The sequence below is a fragment of the Ischnura elegans genome, chromosome 5, assembly GCF_921293095.1.
Source record: "Ischnura elegans chromosome 5, ioIscEleg1.1, whole genome shotgun sequence".
Lineage (NCBI taxonomy): Eukaryota > Metazoa > Arthropoda > Insecta > Odonata > Coenagrionidae > Ischnura > Ischnura elegans.
This window is the reverse complement of record NC_060250.1, coordinates 39,887,473-39,907,677: the sequence shown is the minus strand read 5'-3', so window position 1 is coordinate 39,907,677 and position 20,205 is coordinate 39,887,473. Positions and strand designations below refer to the sequence as shown.

The 20,205-nt window shown below is 39.6% G+C and overlaps 1 protein-coding gene and 1 non-coding gene across 15 annotated transcripts in view; one reads left to right on the top strand and one right to left on the bottom strand.

Annotated features, from left to right (window-relative positions):
- LOC124158755 (CAP-Gly domain-containing linker protein 1) overlaps positions 1-20,205 on the bottom strand; it is a 278,670-nt gene that overhangs the window by 118,032 nt on the left and 140,433 nt on the right. The window lies entirely within an intron of this gene.
- On the top strand, positions 10,174-10,247 carry Trnan-guu. The gene has a single exon. It is a non-coding gene; the product is annotated as a tRNA-Asn (tRNA).

Below are 20,205 nucleotides of genomic sequence, written 5' to 3'. Positions count from 1 at the left end.
CGGTGCACAACCTAGAGAACAGGGGCCATTATTAGCCGAGTGCAATACTGTAAATTGTAGCGCAAAATATTACAAACTACTACAAATATTCAAAATTGAAAAGCAACGATTTTTTCCTCCACGATTAAACAATAATAGTACGAAAATAAATAAAAGCACATTTTTCCTTCCTCGTTCCTCTCCGCTCCGTGTCACATCATAACTTAAAGTAATAAATGGCATAAATGACAAAAGTAAGCGAAATATCTTCACAAGGTCTCTATAAGCCTTTTTTTCCGGATACATTCCTTAAATGGGAGGAGCCCTTCCTTGCAACATGCATACGAATGGCCCGCAAAGTCACAGCAACGGGACTTAAGGCAACACGACGATTGCAAAGTCGAGGCACAATGCCATGCATCGTAAACAAAGCAAGGGAATGTTTTTTTACACGTTACTCAATCACTCCATGTTCCATTCGTGAGTGTTTACTAACGCTGATCATGATATAATTAACAAATCTGATTTTAAATAAAGAATCTATGGTAAAACATTCTCTCCAAAATTGGGAGAAGTTCAAGAATCATTCGAATTGTAAGCCGAAACATTTTTAACGCCGATCGCATATCTTACCCTTCACAAGAAGAGTACTATCTCTCCATTGTGCGAGATGTATGCAATACGAAAATAGACTTAAAAAGTTGTGCTTCGCTGCATCATTCAGAACGCAAGGTTCCCAAATATGGTTCATTTTGGGAGTAGCTGAAATTAATACCAACTATTGATGATGCATTAGAAAAGGTATCCCCGAGTAAAAAATATCTACTCAAAAAACATCGGATGATTCAACTGCTTCCCGCGAGTAAAGGAGTACGCACTTCACAGAGCCATAAGGAGCAAGGACATTCTAAATCCAACTCACCAACCGACAGAGCAGCCCCAAGGCAGCCCTCCTTAAGCCTTCCTCGAAATGGAAATACGGCGCGTGTGATTTCTCGGTATAGAAATGGGCGTTAAAAGGTTGCGCTTCGCCCTTCAAGAAATGTGTAGAATTTCACGAGTTAACGAGGCGTTTGAAGGTGTCTCGAGATAACATCTAATTGTATTTCCCGCGTCGTTCTGGTACGCAGCAAGAAAATATATTCACATGGCTAAAAAAGAAACTTACAAGTATTGAAAAAATAATAAGAAATTTCAGAGAAAAATCGATGGTAATACTACAAAGCAAATCAACAGATGATCGACACTGACACCAAAAGTATATCCCACACAAAGACTATAAGGCGAAGACTTCATGCACGAGCCAAAGCGCAATGGTCATTTAAGAGATCTCCATAAAGGGAGATTTTGATATTCAGAGACTTACGAATAGAGAGTGGTAAAAGAAATTTTTTCCCCTGCATAATGTATGCAAAATTACGGTTTAATTAAATATATAAATTAACCAAACTTACATTTTCCTTGTTTTTCAACACCCCATTATTATTTCAGCTCATCCGATTCTTCCTAACCCAAAAATTTCGATATCTTTTTGAAAAATCGAAATTGCTGCACAATCCAGCTCATACATTCGTTTATGGGCATGAAATAACTTTGATGGCTCATTACGATGCATTCGATTTTTGATAGTGTTTACACATCACCGATAAATATTCATATACGTTATTCAAGCAGTTCTCTGTCCACATTACCATTCTAATTCTACATATAAGTGTTCGCTTCAGATATAAAAAATACAGAAGTGAATAATGCATCTCACATCTTTAAAACATGAATCGCAAACTAATAGAGATGAAGAAACTACAATTTGAAGTTTGATTCAAAGACCTTTTAACTGCTGAAGAGAAGTAAAAAATTATCACATTCCATCACAATTCAGTCCGCCTGGTTACACGAAATTAGTTTCTTCGGTAAAAACAAATTTCTCAGGTGAAGACTCGAAGAATATTCTTGGAATAATTTCTTTCAATTTCATTAATGTTTCAACATAAGAGTCCACCGAAGGACGATTTAAGTCACTGGAGTTCAGAGATGTAGAAAAGGCGTGAAAAATAAGTCCCACGCAATATATGACGCAAGGAACAAAAAAATAAGATCACAGGAAACAAAGCCACGGGAGAAGTCCAAGCGACAGAGGAACGCTGCGGTAAATAATGAGTGACCAAAAAAGTTTAGACCCGCTGAGTCCCAAACGCCCAACGCCAATTAACAGAGATTCGAGATAAACGCCAGCACCAATTGGGGTTTTTGGGCCTAGGCCACCGCGAAGTAGGATGACCTACGACCTGACGGCTGTGGGCAGAGTTGGAAAATCGATTAAAAAAACTACGCTAAATAATATTAGAGTGAAATGATATTCTCAAATGCATATTGCCTAGATATGTCAATATCACTTTCAGGTGAAGGCTCTCAGAATATTCTTGGAATAAATAGAGGGAGAGTAAATATAATGCAAAAATATCAGACAGTATACACAACCGGACACAGTTATATCAAGCTAAGTAAAAGCGAATGAGTCTAACAAAGTAGCGCGTCTTACAATTTTACGTTTCCAACTACTTAAAAGCACTCCCTGGTTTTGCCTCAATAGATATAAACCTTTGAGGAAATGAGAACCACAAAGTATTCTACTACTTGATAATACTTTATTGGCCGAAACAGGAGTTGACATTTATACATTTCAACAATTCCGATAGCGATAGTCAACCGACAGAAACGCCTCCAACTGTTCCTTCGTCAAGTTAATACAATTCCAAAGATTAAAAAGGGAAAAAAAGAGTAACTCTCAGAACGCCCAGCCTTCCCAATGTGGCTGTGAAAAAGTAACTGATAAAAAGCTTATTTCAAATAGGGGATAGCAAATAACCCTTCATCGCCCTCTGACTGAAACCCCAAATAAAATTCGCAGAGAAGGATGACGGCTATTTGTGTAACTATTAGCATGCCTAACTAGCAGTTCGGAAATACAGTTCGAAGCTGTCAAGGAAAATGGTTATTGTGCGGCCAAATTTTTTCTTAGCAGAATTGTACGTTATATGATTTTATTTCCGCTGTGTGTAGAAATCAAATTCCAAGCGGTTAACTTTGGTCGTCCTATGAAAATAATTCGCCAAGCCGACGGTGAACATATTAATTGCATTTCCTAATTAACCACCGAAGCATTACATTATATACTACAGTAAATTAGGTTTCACACTCTTCTTAATACGAGCGACTTGAAGGAAGTCGTAGGTTCCGAAATAATGCACATACTATTTAACTAAAAAAATCGCCGGCCTGTCAACAGCACGTCTTTCCCGATCGCGAAAGCAATCAAGTAACTTTTTCTCCTTCCTAACAGTGCAATCAACACAACATTCCTTCTCCTCCCACTTTTTCGGATTAACCAACACTCCTCCTCTAGGGTTTCAACAAAACCCTATCGATTATTGCCACACTGACATGTCCCCAAACCGGAAGGGAGATGGACTAGGACGCTTTGATCGAGGAGGAAGACCTGGGTGACGCTGGAAAAGATTGAAGGACGACGCTACCGTGGATTGAGGAGGCTGGGATATAGTTGCGGAGGCGCGCCCACGACGCATTTTTTCGAGAGAGAGAGCCTCTCCCAACACGTACGGACGCAGGCACGGGAGAAGGCGGCCTCCCTTGGCCTTGGAGAGGATTCCGAGGCGCGTGGGTGACACAAGTGTGAGGGGTCTCCTGATTCGAGCCCCACCTTCTGCCCCCTCCTCCACCAACACAACATGCATTCACATATACAATACACAGATCCAATAAGAAAAAATTCCCCACGCGATGGGATACAATGCGCAAATATTTATAAACACTAGACGGTTGAGTTGTAATCAAATAGCTGCGATCAAAAGTGGTATCATAAAATAAAAATACTTTGTTCTATTCCACACTTTATTTTAAACAGTACGACCCGGGTTTCTGCCTATATTTCAGGTGATATCCTGATGATACCATGATATGCAGAAACCCGGGTCGTACTATATAAAATAAAGTGTGGAATAGAACAAAGTATTTTCATTTCATGATGAAGCAGTTCCACAAAGTAACGCCGAAGACCGTGTCTTACATTAAAAGTGGTATCACTTTAACTTTCCCTATTATCTAAGTAATCTATAGAAAATAGTTCTGGAAGACGTGGTATTGGAATCACTTTAAAAAATTTGAATTATTTTATTAATAAAAAGAGCCTGAAGCTAATGCATTCAGGCCCCTTTTTTTCGTCACACACGTTTCTCCATTCTCCCTTCGTGCAGATGCAACTTTTACCCAAGCGCACGATTGATGGACTACGTATTTCATAAAAATTGGAATGAAAAAATTCCAGAATAGGGTAAAAACATCATGGTTAAAATAACATATCGTTATACCCATTTACGCCGAAAAAATTCGCGGAGTCATGCATTAAAAACACAAATTACCTTTTCCTTTCAGCTGAAAAAATATATACATTTATGCCTTTTGAGCTACAGATCAATTACACCTAGGATAAAATTGTATAAGTCTTTGAACTAAATAAGAGATTATCAGCAAGTTGAGAAATATTACCGAGTCTAAATACGCGGAGACTAAGACTGATCCTCCATGAAAGTCCTGAAACATAAATGACATAACACTTACTTTTTCCAAGATACAGTAAGACAGCCTGTTAAAAGATAGAGAATTATATCGGATGGAAAGAGGAAACTTCCATCAGAGGCCAAGAAAAAAATTAATAGAAGCGCGATATGAAAGATGCCTGCGTGAATAATCACAAACGGCTAAAGCGCCCATCAGGAAGAGGACGGAGTGAAGAGTATATGAATTATCTTGATAATTAAGAATGATAGGAAATTATCATAAATTAAAAATTGCCACGAAGTAAACCTTTATTGCCTCGTCTCTTTGCTAGAGGTCAACTGGATGAAGAGCGAACACACCCTTGACAAATGAGGGATTAGAGGTAAGAAAAATGAAACCGGTCTTCCCTGTTAGAAGACAAGAGACAAGCCTTCATTAATTAAGCGCCCCAGCGTCCAACGACTGTCTATCTATCTTTGCGTATGACCACTGCCTGAACTAAATAAAATAAACAGTCAAAGCGGACAGTATTCAGAAGAAGCGAGTGAGCAGTTTCAATTTGTGTGTCACCTGAAATAACAGAAGGCCTTCTGGCTACGACGAAAATTTATGGTTTCATACACAACTTTCCACGAATATAATCCAATAAAAACGCAATATAGGCCAGCTTAAAAATAAACTTTTAATGTACCTAACTCTAACTTATTACCTTGAACCGCTTTCTACAGTTATATTTCTTCACATATTCAGTTATGCATAATCTCTCACAATGTGCAACCTTTTTGTTTACACTGTCAGCTCGAGATATTCTTAGATCTTATCTTTCAGAGCTAGTGTACTATTTTTCTGAGGAATTACAAAGGGTAAAAACATAACTATTTTACACACATAAATTTTATATAATGTTATGAACGAATTAGTACTTAAGATTAAGATCTTAAGACTAAAATCAGAAAAATAACATGTATTCTAATCATTAAAACCTGTTCGTATAAGAGCATAAAAACTGTCGATACTTTGGCAAAATTACAAGTAAAAGGCTAGCGCGGAAATTTGAAATGGAACTATCATATAATACATAAAAAACCTCGCTGGCCGACCCAGGAGAGCTCCACACCCTTCCCGCTAACACCCTTTCGAATGAACGGTCACCTTGGACGGAAATGGACACGGCTATAGGGGTTGCCCGCCCAGCTCCCCGCCCCTATTCACCATGTGCCACGCACGAGAGGCAAGGGGAGAAGAGGGGACGGAATGAAGAAGGCAGCGAGAGTGGAGGACCATGACCATCTTAGGAGACTTCAACGCGCGCCTGAAATGAATTTGGCCTGGTATTCGAACCCAGTATTACCCTGATATTACCAATATTACAGATACTAAGCATCACGTGATCGAGACCTAAATCACATGATCGAGTGGTGCTGGGTGCAGACGGTGAATATTGAAGATGAAAGGGGCGGGTAGAGCGAGAAACGAGGAGAAGAAAAAAAATGGAGAGGAAATGACACAGTATAGCACCATACCCACGAGAAGAACCAGGTGATTAGGTAATGTCATTAGACAATGCAGTTAGGTAAGAATAAAATAGAGGGAAAAATTGAAGAAAAGATCCCCTTAAGAAAACTCAGAGATAAGTACTTAGAACATATATAGTTGGACGCAAGGAAAAAGAAAACCAGGGAACTGAAGGAACGAGCTTGGAAAAGGTATAAGTGGAAGGCTGCAGAAAACCAATCTTAGCATTTTAGTGCTATTAAGCTATGCAGATCGCATGACGGGGCAATTCCTCACAGAGGAAAACTCTAAAATAACTAGTGATTAATTTTTTATCAGTATCAATAGGTCCATTTTCACGAGAAGATTTTATTGGACTGAAGACGGCCGAATCATAAAAAATATACAATTAGAGCAATTCGTACCTCTAAATATTTCCAGAGAAGTGATATTACCGGAAATTATTGCATCATGTTTGCAAAAATTGCATCAAATATAGCAAAAAGACATTACCGAATCGCTAGGGATTCGTAAATCACATACTTGGCATCCATTATACAAGATATTAAAAATAAGCATTTTTAGGATGATCAGAAGAACATTACTCGCTATCACAAATGTATAACAAGCTCAAATAATAACTATGCAACATAAATTACGCATAAACAAATAAAAAGTAGAAAATTTATTACCCCGAAATTTTAATTAAACCAATGGTAACTCTGCCTTCGAAAAAGGGGCACTCCACGTCTAACCAACGTTAGGACCATTAGCATTAAAAACGAAGGGCGCGTAGGTACGTGTATATTTATTCACGTTTCTATGACGAAAACTGTACCTACTAAAGACCCCCAGAACACGTTATAAAGCGAAGTTTCCGTAAGTTTTGGAGACTTCGACGCTCGGCTGAAATGGCATTGGCTTGGTATTCGCGTCCAAACAAAAAAAACCTTATAACATAAACTTTTTCCACAAATAAATTTTGAACTATGGTAACCTCACCATTACTAGTGTACTAACAAGTTGCATTAAAATTTCATTGAATTTGTTTCACTAGCACTAACTTCATCTCTAAAACTATGCTAAAATTACTGTTAGCCTCAAAACAACAATCAGAACGGAAAATGATTCACCCATGTAAGGAGAATACAGATCGGTATTTGAAAAAATCTCACCTAAAGAGGTGGTAGGAATCATAGAAACGAGAATTTTGCAAGGCATAATCTTGGTGGCACACTACTGCCAGGAGTAGAATATTGCCATTTCCATCTTTGGAGATTTGAACCCACGGAACGAATACAGCTGAGCCAGGCCGTAGCATTGTAATCAAAACAGTCTCGCCTCGATACCCAACAACCACCCTCTCCCAGGCCGCCCACCCATAAACCCCCGCGCCAGATCCAATTCTCTGCGGAATTATCGCCGCGAACGAATCTTTCCGGTACAACATCGTTTCTATCGCCCATTGCCCCTCGCGGCGAGAGAAATCGGGCCCGACCGCTTGTATGTCCCGATCACATGGTTGAGCAGTGCTTGCGTATCACCCTCGCGGTTCTCTCGAAGGAGTTGAGACGCCAATTTGGAGCATTACGCCCACCAAACTAAGTAACGCACGCCGCAAGCATGAACGAATCGTTAAGTCGATTCCCTTCTCGATTACCTACGGCTCAAATTTGAGAAAATAACGTCAGATTGAAAGATAATTCGAACACTGTTACTATTTTAGAAGTTGCGGACAGTAAAGATTGAAATGCTGGCAAGAACGTCGACGCCAGAGGATTTCACAGTAGAAACACCAGCAATGTGAAAATTTTCACAAGCATCAACTATCAATGTTTGGAGTGAAATTTATTTCTTCCTTGACGACTGAAGTGTAACCACTCCATAAACTTCAATTTTAAAATCGATAGCCACACAATGCCTAAATTGTTCAAAAATTAAGGTTTACAGCATAAAATTCCCGTTGATAAAATTTTCTTTTACGAACTAAATTTATAAATATCCGGCCAACAAATTACTGCTAGTCTCAATACAGCACTACTCAGCACGGAAAACTGTTCACGCATGTTAAGAGAATAAAACGATACCCAATAAAATATTTCGTCCAACGAGATAGATAGATTCATGAAAACGAGGAGTTTCCGAGACATTACGTTGGTGGCAAAGGGTACCATCAGCATGGGTAGATAAGAATACGATTCATAATTAGATAGATTAAGCAATTCTGTTGGAACATCAACAAGAATTATCGGGCGTTTCATAAGATGACGTAGGCCCACGTTCATAACCTTATTAAGGGATTATCATCCAAAAATGTTTTGAAATGTCCAACGTTTGAATAGGAAACCTATTATTTTCCGAGGCACATGCAATCTGTACGTGCCTTCATACCATATTCGTTAAAGTTCCGCGGCTACACTAAAACAATACGTATTCCACTTGAAACTTGCCACACGCTCGTGTCATGAGCTTCGACCCTTCAGTCACAACACACCCAGCAGGAAGACCAAAAATAAACTCAAAGAGACCCACCTATGGCTTGAGGCGATTCTGTTCCACACCTGTATACTCGCCCGCACCGTTGACAAGGAGCGCTAGACAAGTACAGGCACGGCAATACGAAATGAGAGGCTTGTCAGGTTATCCCCGCTCAGATACGAAAGGGCTCGGCGCACGTGACTCTGTACAAAAAAGGGGCTCTAAATAATCCCTCGGGCCAATTAAGGGTGCGCCGACCTCCGACATGCCGTCCATTTTAATCCCCTCGCCCGTCCACAAACGAACACACACGGTTGTTTTTTTTTCGATTAATAACAACCGGCAGGTTTATTATTATGATTATCGTCACCGGTGTTCCCGCCTATCCAACCCCCGCGCTCTTTTATAAGACTCGGATTTGAAAGGAAATGCGCGGGAGGAGGAAGGCCACGTGGATTTTGCGCCCCATTTCATTTCTCAAGCCGTTCCATTCGACGTTGAACAGAACGCTACGGCTTTTGTAATGAACCTGAATGAGATAAACGGGGTGAGACGTTTGAAAAAAAAAGTCTTGACGAGTGAAAACAAAGGGTCTGGGGGATTGAAAACAAAGAACCGGCGAGTGAAAACAAAAGAGGGCGGAAATCAAAACACGAGAGTAGTTTCTCGCGGGAGCCATGACGCTGATATGGATAGGGGATCGTGTCCACATGATGGACACATGGTTTAGGAGTGGTACGAGGGGAGGATCGATTGATTGCGAGCATTTTATTGGGACCTTATAAAGGGCGTAGGTGGTCCGGTCATCAATCATTGTACTAAGCAGGGCCGACGACAGAGAGAAATACGAAATGAGTTCGTGGGCAGCGGAGATGTACGGGAGGAGATACACCACAGGGATATAATGCGGAGTTGATGAGGAGTGGGTGGTGACAGCATACGAGTTGGGCCTGGATCAAAGATGAAACCACCTTGAAAACAAAATAAATGTTTTCGCCGTTAAAAAAAATCTTGGACGGACTCCTGCAAAACAACTCGGTGAAATTTAAGAGAAATGGATTCCTAATGCTCCTCCGGGTTATCAACGCGTTCGTATGTATACTATAAAATCCACTTATGACCACTCACGTTAAATATTACCGGAAAGTTTTCCCAGAATTACAAAATTTTCCATACGTGGGAAGCTTTTCTTTTTCTTGCATGCCTTAAGTTTATGATGTATGTCCCACCTAGTGGGTGGGAAATGACAGCATACGAGTTGGGGCCGGATGAAAGATGAAACCACCTTGTAAATAAAATAAAAATTTTCGTCGTTAAAAATCTTGGACGGGCTGCTGCGAAATAACTTGGTGAATTTTAAGAGGAATGGATTACTACTGCTCTTCCGGGTGATCAGCGCGTTCGTCTATAAACTATATAAAATCCATTTCCGACCGCTCACAGACAGATTTACTCTCCCATATAAATATTTGGGGTAAACGAGACGAGACAGTACAAAAAATCATGGAAAAGACCCCTCTAAAGTCGTCTGAAACCCATGGTAAAATTGTCGAAACAATAAATTTTCTATCGTTTTTTATCAAGCTAGGGTTAAATATCAACGAGAAAAAAAGAATATAATTAGATTAATGGATATCTTCCCTCATCGCCTCCGTGGCGCAATCGGCTAGCGCGTTCGGCTGTTAACCGAAAGGTTGGTGGTTCGAGCCCACCCGGGGGCGTTCTATTCTTTACGAGCAACAACGAGTTGATTCCACACGACGACATATTTCCATTAGTACCTTCAGCTTGAAGATGTCGACATGATTGATTCTCGGTTTTATTTATGAGTACAGACTGAAAAAAAATTAAACAGCCGATGTGTCTACTAACATACTAGTTAGTTAGTTATTATTGTTTTTAGGGTGCGTCGACATCTTAGGTCATTTTGCATCGCATCATTCCATTCGTAAAAATTCATTTTGGGAGGATCACGTCATAAACCTTAACCTGAAGGTATCTGGATATTTATTTCCTCGGAATATAAAATAATAGGTGAGAAAGGTGTGTGCGTGAATACAAATTGTGTAACGAGGTTAGATTTCATTCAGCAGACCAATAGTTTTCAGAAATTTTATTACCCGACTAAGACGTTCAGGGTCGTCACGAAGCATGTCGTATAGTCCTCCAACAAGGTTCATCCTATATCGCAATACCCGATATAGGTCACATTCCGTCAGGATATGTCTCACACTGATTATAGAGTCACATTCCTCGCAATGAGGCGGGATTTTCTCTTCTGTGAATAGATAGGAGTGAGTCATGGCGCAGTGCCCTATCCTCAGTCGTGTGATGACTACCTCCTCTCTCCGAGTATTCCTGACCGAAGAGGCCCACTCTGACACGTCAGGTTTCACATAACATACTTCCCGAGAAATATAAAATACCAACACAGAAGTCGCCGCGATAAAAAAAGGTCTTCGGTCAAACAGTTTAATTACTCAGTTAATTACGAAACTAAATATTATCAGTTACTTAGTTTGGTCAGAAGTGCAAAGTGTTCGATATGCACGTAGATTTTTGTGCATGCCCCAATTTTGTAATATGTGTCCATCTAGGCCATAATACTGTTATAGGCAGGTAGTGGAATGAATTGTGCATGCTTGGTGAGAGCTAACTTCCGTTAAATAATATCTTGTTTCATTGTGGAGTCACCGACACGTAGCTGCGTGCAAACCGAGGAGAAATGTACTTCGACACATACCTTAAAGGTACCTCTCATGGTGGCATTTAGATGTTGATGTCTATCAATTTATCGCCCCTCAGCAACAAACAATTGTATTTGACCACACGGAGCCACCACAAGAGCTATTTAACTATAAATGTCTAAACAGCAAATAAAACCTATTTGGAAGCATTGATTACTGAGGCTGAAAAGAGCAATCGATATTTTAAGTCGCAGAATGCGGTACCCAAGCAGTGGCAGCGCTTGCCAAAGTCAATGGTTAAGTGACACTCAAAACGGCGCTGGTAAGGCAAGATGAAAAAATGCTTACTCCGTTCAAAGGTGATGGAAAGAGGCGAATAAATTGTGAAGCTGACAACCAACTAATACCACTTATTTGTAAGAGTTTCAATTAAAAAAATCATGAAAATTGAAAAAAAGTATTAAAATACTCGAAATACAAGCGATTTTAATGAAAAAAAAATTTCCTTTTAACGAAAAATGAATTGAATAAAATTAACTCCTCCAACTATTAGAAGAAGCGAAGGCAAGTTGACAGACAGAGGGACAGGCGCTGAGGAGTGAGTCACGCTTCAAGGCCCGAGGAGACGCGGGCGGCGGAAGACACTGGGAGCCCAGGTGCGCAGATTGCCCAGATCCATCACGGCGGCCGCACTATCAGCCCACGCCGCTGTCAGTATCCCGCACACGCGGTCTCCAGATCCCCTCACACGCGCGCGGGAACTTCAAAAGCGGCGATGACGCGTAGACGGATTGACGGGAGGAGTGGACCGCGATGTAGCGAGACCTACACGCACTGGAGCGATACAGAGTAGCGAGTAGTCTTCGGTAACATCACGCGCATGAAATAAGACGATCCATATCTCGAGACTATTGCGATAACTCTTGCGTAAGGCACCACCAGAAGATGGGGTTGACAGACTTCATTTGGGTTGAATCTGATAGAGAATCCGAAGACAACGAATGGGTTCGCATTGACCTGAAATCGCAATTTACTGAAGGAATTTTGCAGATTGAAAAAAAAAGAAGAAAGTTACGTAAAAATTTCCCAATCAGTCATTCCCTTTGAATTTTAAATCAAGAAAAAATTAAATTTGCTGCCCAATTTTTATGAGTTGACGACGTCATTTAAATTTTCTTTCGTTCACTTGTCTAGGGTGAGATTCATTGAGGGATGGAAAAGCTCACAAGAGTGTTGGCAAACACGAACCGCGCGTATCCATACCCAAGGTCGAGGAGTAGGTGAGAACTGGTGACGCGCTCGGTATGAAGTCGTGATGTCATTCAAGTATCTGACAATTGTGAGAGATGGTGCGGAGGATCAAAGAATGGAAAAATATGTTAATATGTACTATGTAACTGAGGGACAGTTAGTAAAAAATTAATTATCTTAAAAAATTAAGTTATTTTAAAAAATTAAGCAAATTAATTAATTAAATTAGAAATTAACCATTCCAAAGAATCAATTCACATTCAGCGTCAATGATTTCATTCGTACTCTTACAAATGCAATTTTTTCTGAATGACATCAACGGACAAATTGAGAAATGAGGAGGCATTGAGTAAAATAGAAAAACACATAATAGAGACCATAATAGAGATATGCAGCGTGGTAGTCTTGTGTGTAGAGCCTTCTGATATACCACACAAAGTCTGATCGGTGGTTCGGGGAAAGAACTGGCCCATGAGGCGTGAAAATTCACACGCAAGCGACTTGAGCTCGACCCACAACCATCCAAACCATCCTTCCGGCTGAATCACTGCGTTAGAGACCCAGGCGTCACAAAAGTCTCGTTCATTGGGGTGCAATAACAAAATGATAGACATGTAATGGAGGATAAAATTGTAAGACAAATGTAAAAAAAATAACCCACGATATTCTGCCGTTAGAGAAGGTTTTTGGAAGAATTACAAACAAGAAAATACCTTGATTCGATCCAAAATAAGAACGTATAGAGGGTGCAGTGAATCCATGCTAGAATCATACTCATTAAAGGAGAATTTAACATAATGAAAGCACTTGTCTACTTACACACTTCTCTATTTTCATCGACCATGGTTTCAGCACAGAAGGTGTTTAATTGTGTACCGAAACCTGGGTCACTAAAAATGAAGACGTATGGATACAGAAAAGTGTTTTCATTGCGTTAATACATTATATATATTATTCCGTTAACATGCGTTAATATATTAAGTTAATATTGCGAATTACGCCGGAAACAGTATCTTTTATCATTGAACGATAAAGAGAAAAATCACATGAACTTTGTAAAATAAGGAATAATACGTAAATAGCAGGGAAAACTGAAGAGGAAGAAGGATAAAACAAAGAATGATTTTAATGACCGGTGAACGTACCATTAACTTCCCACCCACTCCGAAGATGGAGTACTGAAAGACTATGAGGCATATGGATGAAACAGGCGGTCCCATTTACAGGCAATCAATAGAAGCGCTAAACCCAACATTCCCTTTACGGTTAAGGATGTGCAATGGAGAAATATGTACACTCTGCAGTACAATGGGCTCTGTCAAAGAACGGTGATTTATGTTTTTGAAGCGTATCCTATGATTATGCAAGAAACTTTAATGGCCATCATTATTACCAAAGCAAGGATAATGGCGAAACCTGTAGACCAATCAAGTCCCCACTAATAATAACCGTAAACCTCAAAACCTATTTTATAATTCTATCCAAACAAACATTCGTATAAGAGGTTTCCCATGAAAATAAAAAAGTATAAAGCCATATGTCTCCCTGAAATTCAACGAGTACATATAATAACTCCATATGAAACAATTAAACATATATTCATTTCTTGCAGCCGATATCTACTATATTTATGTCGATAACTTACGGTAAAATGTAAGTGAGAGTATTTAAATCAGAAACGTACAATTTTCCGCCATTATCGACAGAAAAGAATTTTTTAAATAACTTAAGTCTGTCTACACATGTTTTTTTCACATCTTCCACAACACTAACAATCAAAAGCAACATGAGATAACACCTATCAATATATGAAGTTCATGAATAACAAAATAAAACTGCACACTGGCAAAAATTAAATTAACTCCCTCTCTATCACCGACCCAAATCCCTGGTTACAAATTATAATTCAAAATAGATATTAATAAATGCGTCATTAAAAAATATCGGCATGTTCTCTTTAACTATCTCCTCCTCCACCTCAATCTCAAGAAACATTCATTTTAATTACCTTTCTTGACATAAAAATTTCAAAATCCCAATCAAAAGGTAGCAAACAATTCGTCGCTTAGTTGATAAATCGTAATTAGTTAACTCATTCAACTACCTACGCTAAAAATATCACTTGTCACTATGAAAAGGCCAATATCGAGCATATCGAGGTACATATAAAACCATCAACACAGCAAATTAAGGAGAAAAAAGAATGGACACATTCATGAGATAATTTATGAATACATTGAATGGAGCCAAACAGATGCATATCTACTTGTAAGACAGTCCATGAATAAATAAACTTAGGGAAATCAGAGTGAAAGATATGGCATTGGAAACACAAACCTATTCATTTCTAATTCATAGGCTTTCTGCGACCATTTAGGATCAGTTTTAACTTCTGAACTTCTATGAACTAAGGCACTTATGAATTCTGATTGGGTTTACCATATAGATAAAATTAACTGAAAGTAACTCGTTTTCTTAAGTTCATAGTTAATTCGAGATCAAACACTGGTAGAATCAGGAATGCCAAGGTGAAACGTAAAGTCACAATAAATGATGAACGGAGTTGAGGATGTTGCATATACATGAAAACATAATTATTCAACCTATATCGATGGCGGTAGAAATTAAAGTAAACACTTACCAATGGATACAAATGAGATACGAGAATAAAACAAATACACGCGCAATTAAACGAGGTGGATGGAAGGGAGAAACATGAGTAAACCTGAGAAAAGTCAACAATATGAAGTATGAATATTGATGGACATAGATTAGTATTCGATACAACCGATAAAAAGGATGCCAATACGTCATTACGAAGGCTTTTCCGACAATAAATCTCAGTCCCGCATTAAGATTCCTGCAAGAGTAACGCGACTCGTCTTGTCCGACAAAAGCTATCCTTCAACCATCAAAGAGGGTAGCCATAAATTACAAAAAGGGTTCAAGTCCCATGTCTGATATGATTTTCATGACAATTCATCAAACGAAAAAGATTCAATGATTTATCTTGACTCTGGATCGAATCTGAAAGTAAATTTTAGCAGAGAGGAGCCTGTAAGGGTGGTTATTGATATCAAATGCAATTCATGACATTTTACATAACAAATAATGGAGGACCTGTGCGCCATTATCTCAGCAAATACCGTCGTGACGTGGAAACGTGCATTTACAATGACAAGGCATTCTAACTAACAAGATGTCCAACTTGAATGATTATTGTAACATCATGTCGGCGTCATTAATTTTTTACTGAAGGGTGACTACCGAAAAATTACTTATGGCTCCTGCTGGGCAATAAACCTAGCCCGTTCGTAAGCGTCCATGAAATTGGGATTCAAATTTTGAAATACGTGCTAGGATTTCATATTCGTCATCAACACAAGCTGAGTCAAGGCAAATATTGAACACTTGAAGTAGCCATCGACAATTGGCAGGAGCGATATAAATGCTTCTAATCACGCGTAAATCATAATTACTGAGAATTTATATTTGCACATTCTTGTCTGACCCTTGAAAGTTGACAAATATCATTCGAATTTTAAATTATTACCACGAAATTTCTCTTAAAATATTTAGACCTTAATATCAATGCCATGTAATCTATCTTTGACAAATTAACTTAATTTATAATCATTTCGTAATTACAGAATCAAAAGCTTTGTACTATCCAAACTTCTTTAATGTTCTTCGTTAAAAGTTTCGCGGGTAATCGTCATGTTGAATAAAAACTTTTGGGCTATGTCGAGTCAATATTATTAGGAATTTGACCACGACCGGTTTAAACGCATTTGTTTGTATTTCTATGAAAATATAATCAAGTGAAATCATTAAAAGTACATGCAATAGAAACGTCTAATACCGAAAAATCATTCATGGGTGATGCTGAGTAATGAACAGAGCCCGTACGTGAACGTCGATAAAATAGGATTTCAAATGTTTACAAATGCTCTGAGATATAATATTCGTCTAGACAAGCTGATCTAATACACTGATAGAAAGTGGCACACTGATAATGGATTTTTTTACAATTTAAAATAAGTCATTTACTTTGCGATGAAAACGCACTAGGAAAGAGTTTAAATGTAACCCACTCCGAGAGGTATTTTTAGAATTGCAGCAAAGACGTCGCCGCTCGCTCCTCCAAAACAATGCCGCCGGGAGGTCAAGAATGAGGGGAGATGTAGGCGAGTTGTGGTAAGGGAGGGGAAGGGTGCAGGAATAGTGAAGGGAGGGGATATCGGCAGCGTGACTCATCACGCCACCACCGCTGGTAGGGAGAGCGGGAAAAGAGCGAGTCAACGACGGCCGATACTAAAAAGGAGAACGCTACCTCAATGGAACCAGCACCAACACACACGCGACTCGATTCGACCAAACCTTGCGATGGAAGAACCAAATTAAATAGGTTCCAGTGGCGTAGCCAGGAACTTCGTTCGGGGGGGGGAGGTTTTTGAAAAACAGGGTACTAAGTAATGGGTTTTTAACTAATTTTAACACTTTTCATAATCGAAAAAACTTCATTTGTTAAAGAAATATTTTTTTAATTCATGATTTTTCAATATTTTGTTTTCTTTTATGAAGGAAAATGATTGTGTTTTTATATTTCGGGGGGGGGGGGGGGGTCCGGACCCCCGGGACCTCCCCCCCCCCGGCTACGCCACTGATAGGTTCAGTAAGGATTGGAAAGGAATACAGTGAAACTTACCCATACGGCCACCTCTCTTCAGCGCACATCTTAATTAGCCGTCACTTTTACCTGGAGTCAAACGTATTTTCAGTACAAGAGATGTGAATTCTGCAACTTTTTTCAGTGGCCACCTCCGACAACGGTCAGTAAACATCTTTTTTTTCTTACAACGGCCTATCATTAAGCGACCAGTCCCCACATTTATACGAATATTGTTGAAACAGCTGAATATAGTTTTGGAATTACTCTGTTCTAATCTGAAAACTCTTGCGTCCGTAAGAGCGTCTAAACATTTTTCTAAAGACTTCATCTTATTAAAAAAAAATTAAAAATAATACAAATTCAGCCATCCCTCCCTAGTATTGCTTCACAGGGGCGTACCCAGCGAGGGTCAGGGGGGCTGCACCCCTTGAAGCAAAAATCGCAAATTTCTTTAAGGAAAATAATATTTTTTCAGGCAAATAATTTTTTAAACTAATAAAGAGCTGTTACAGTTTCCTTATAATGTTGATTTCATTCACCTTTTCCATGCTTAAAGCTTACCTACAACTTGAAAAACCATGGCTTGCCCCCCACCCCCTCCGCTCTAGTTTTGATCCTGGGAACGCCCTTGTTGCTTCATTCACACCCCTGGAAACGGCATAGTAGTGAATTTTCAAAATTCTAATAAACCTCATAACTCTTACCTCTATTCAGCGGCCACTTCTTTACGCAGCCACTCTAGTTCAAACTCTTGGGTGGCTGCTTATTTGATGTATCTAATTCCAACTTTTCGTTAATACTGCTATAAAATTGCTTCCAAATATGTCGCCCTTCCATTTTAAATGCAAAGTTAGGTAGCATAGCAATTGAACAACAGTTTATTACTTAGAACCCTAAAGTAAGTGACATCGTGAATGCACAATGCATGTTTTCAATGAGAGAACCAGAACATTTCGTGATGGACGAGGTGGAAAAAAATACTTTAACATCGATCGGAGGGTTGTTGACTGACCGCAGAAGAAATGTTTTCAACAAAAATGTATTATTATGCCACTCACCTCACTAGTCCAAGAATTGATTTCATCTGCTCAGTCATATTGAATGACACAAATCGAAAAAGAGCATGAACATTCTCTAGCATTACATATTAACTGCTAGATCGAATGGACGCAAAAAGTACGTATGCAGCGAGAACAGTTCCCTCACTTAAAATCACATTGCGCGTTTCAGCGCGGCCTTCAACGCGCGTGCTTAAGAAAGAGAGGTAGCCTTGGTGATGAGGATTGCACCTGGGATGGGAACGAGCGTTCAAGTCTCCGGCAGTTAATTTGTACGCCGACGCAGCCCAGATTGAAGGAAGGATAAGGGAGAGGATTACTCCAGAAGCTTCCCGCTATTTCATTCACAACAATGAAAATGCATTCGGTGGAAATGGCTTTGCAAGGGAGAGAAATAAATCTCTCACTCAGCGGTGCTCGCAACTATTAGGCGCATGACCAAAAGGCGCGTAGTTTACGGCGATTAAATCTACGCTCAAAGGCTCGTGTGCCACTAGATGGAGTGGCAAATCCCACCCACTAATTGCAGGATACTAAATATAGACGACGAGGCGATATCATCCCAGAGGAGTCATCAAAACTCAAGTATAACTACTTCGATTCAATTCAAAACAGCCAAATACTATAGATATACATACACATTGCACTTATGAATGCAGCGCATTAAAAATCCTAGAGGTACAGCAATAATTATGCCTTCTATTCCTCTAAAAAATATGCATTCCCTTGGAATTGAAAGATACTTTTTACACCAGTTAATTTCTCATCTCCCACTAGGCGAATGAATCAGCAACACTCGATGATGGTGTGCCGGTGTCTACGTAAGAGTACACAAGTGTCATTTATCGCCAATTTCTACACGACACAAACATGCTAATCAGTCTAATAAATTAGATCATTAATGATTTTAAGCGAGGAAGAAAAAGACAATTACGAGTAATAATGCTAAATACATCGGAGGAGTGATGCAACGTGTAAGTCAACTTCGCGCTCGAAGCAATAAACCTTCTAGTATATGATACTAGCTTCGATCTGTCCGCTGAGTAAATATGGAGCGCAATGGTTAGAGCGAAATAACTTGTTTTGATCTCAGTGAGTCACCACATGAGGCATAGGCCAGAGATTTAACAAGCAATGAAAGAGGAGAGAGATGATAAAGGAAAATTAAGTACTCTGGGAAATTGATCGCCACAGAGAAATACTTAAATTAAAAGGGATTTATTACAGGAAAAATAATATTCCACCAAATAAAATATCCGAATCAGTGTTTGACATACAATGGTCAAATCAACAATCCAACTACTACAGCGCATAATGAATGGAAACTCCTGGTATTGGGACTCAGCTACACATTGCACTTAACAAAATCAGGTCGCATGGCATGAAACAATGATTTGTCATTGAATACATTAAATGTTCCATGAATACGAAGCGAATTCGGCAATTTGTAACTGCATCACCCAATATTTAAGTTTACTCCTTCGTGAATTACAATCGAATTGATATTGTTGAATTAGCTTATATATTTTGGTCCACAAACACTACGCTGACAACGGAAACAAATGCGCTAGGGAATTGCAATTACACTCGTAAAATGCCTGGTTGGCGTGAGTCGATAAGCTCACCGTGACAACTTCAAACGCGCCTGCGGCACGGAAAAGTCAAACGATAGGTTAGAGTCGACGGTACGAGAAAATCCGTCACTTAACGGACGGGAGTATTGACGAGGCGACGGGAAATCACATCCTTCGCCGAGCATTGGATGGGAAATGTGAGTTGCACCCATGGAAGCATCATGCACTACGTCGGCCACCAAGTGCGCATAAGACGAAGAATGCGATGGGTCCCGCCTCTGCGACCTCCCTCCCTCCGGGGGCCGCCAACCACGCCTCCGGAGTCCAATGTCATCATCGCTTATCAATAGCGAATGACGAGAGGCCTCCGCGCGGGAGGAAGACATCTGCGACTCTCAGCAAATGATTGCGCACAAACAGCAAGGACCGAAGTCACG